Below are 2,073 nucleotides of genomic sequence, written 5' to 3'. Positions count from 1 at the left end.
CCCACCCCTCCCCCATCCTCCAGCTCTTTGAGTCTAGAGTTTGGTGTTTTCATAGTATCTCTGTTAAGATTCTGTTGCCTAGAGGTAGCATGCTGAACTGTGGTTAGCCACTGATTGCTGCCAAGTTCCTAATTAAATTAACACTTCTCTTGCCTCCCCTGCTCTGGAAAGAATGGGACATAAGATGGATGCACTTAATTGAGAGAAAGGAGGAAGTGAGTACTGGGCCTTTCCATTCATGTGGGGGTCTTTACATAATCTCAGCTGTGTCCCTTGATAAGGATGTTGTTTATCAGAACCATCTGTGACATGGAATGCAAGTCCCACTTGCTAGAAATAGCAATGGAGGCTCAGAGACATGAAGTGACATGTCTGGGTGAAAGTCGGGGTTACCTGATCCCAGATCCCAGCCCTCAACCGCTATGCCATACTCTACTCAAGGAGGACACAGGGCACAAATGCACAAAGACAGGGATCCCTTGATCCTTCTAAATGAAGACTGTCTTAACAAGGTCAACATCAAGGTCATCTGATACATTCAAGGAGGGATTTGCAGTAAGACATGTTTGGTCAGCTGGGTCATTTAGTCACAGTTATGTCATGGCTTCCCCAAGGGGCAGCACATGGATAGGCATATAGGTAGCCTGCATGATGAGGAAGAATCTGTGGTGGGTGGGGATTTAGGAAGAGCCCCGAGGAAACTCTAGCTGTGAAAGAGGAAGAAGACAGGGCACAGAATTAGATTTCAAGCTCTAGACTTCTGGTTTTGAGACATAAAAAGTCCAGAACTTGGAGGAAACTGCCTTCAGGAATGCTGTGGTCAGAATGTTGATATTCTTTTCGGTTGTGAAATGTATATAACTTTTGAATTATGGTACATTTTGGAAAATGGGTGTTCTTATCTGAATCAGTTAGCAATTGTGTTTGGACACTATAACAGCAATTTATCTATTACTAGTAGCCTAAATTAATTAGGTGCTTGTTTGTTCATGTGAAAAAAGTCAGCCTGTGCAGGGCTTATATAATCCATCTAGGATCCAGATTCTCTCAATTTTTATGTTCAGCTATCCTTAGCTTTCATTCTCAAAGTGGGCTCATTGTTCCAAAATGGCTGCTGGCACTCCAGCTATCACATCCACATTTCAGATAGTGAGTCAGGAAAGGGAAGAGGGAAAAAGAGCTTGTTTAAAGAGTTCTGTTTAGATGCTATTGATCTCCATAATATTTAAGAGCAGGAGGGGAATGTAGCCTTTTAGTTTGAACACATCACTGTCCTATACAAAATCCAGTTGTATTAGAAAGAAAGGAAAGGAAAACAGATTGAGAAGGTAACTGGTAACCCTAAGTCAGGTCAGCAAAATATAGCAAATGCTGTGGAAACTATTGTGCTGGTTTAGGTTGAGTGAATTATTTGGAAATTGATTGAATATATTCTGTATTTTCTTCTTTAGTAAGTAATTGAAATCAAATTATAAGGCACTCAGGATAAGATCTTGGCAGACTTAATGTTTCATTTCTGACATAGTAGAAGTCTGTACAGCTCTGAGTATTTCATGAAAGAGATTTAGACCCATCAACAAAAGCCCAATGAAAATTCAAAGCAATGTACAAAATACATTCATCCTTGCAGACCTCTGTGTTGTCACTGCCAAAACATGTGTCTGAGAGTTCTGACGGGTCTTTATTTATGCTCCAGACCAGACATCCATAGTAGTCTTTAAAATCTGCTAAGCTCTCCCCTTTCTATTGGTATCTGGAAATGGAAAATGACTTTTAAGTCTAGTCTGGCCACTCAAGTCGAATTATTAGGAAATTTAATTCCATTCATTCCAACAGCTAAATAAAAGAGCCCAGAACTATGACTATCCAAATGAAGTCGTAGAATTCTGTATCCTTCAGGACAGAAATTCATCTCAAACTTGATGAGACCAAGGGGCTATGTAGAGTCACCCAGCTGGAAAAAGTGCAGGTGCCTCAGAGAGCAGAAAAGCTGGAGGAGTAGACAAGTACTCATTCTTTCTCTCTCTCTCTCTCTCTCTCTCTCTCTCTCTCCCCCCCCCCCCCCCCCCCCCC

Source organism: Carlito syrichta, unplaced genomic scaffold (assembly GCF_000164805.1).
Source record: "Carlito syrichta isolate Samal-C Ts95f unplaced genomic scaffold, Tarsius_syrichta-2.0.1 Scaffold271031, whole genome shotgun sequence".
Taxonomy (NCBI): domain Eukaryota; kingdom Metazoa; phylum Chordata; class Mammalia; order Primates; family Tarsiidae; genus Carlito; species Carlito syrichta.
Note: the sequence above shows the minus strand (reverse complement) of the source record.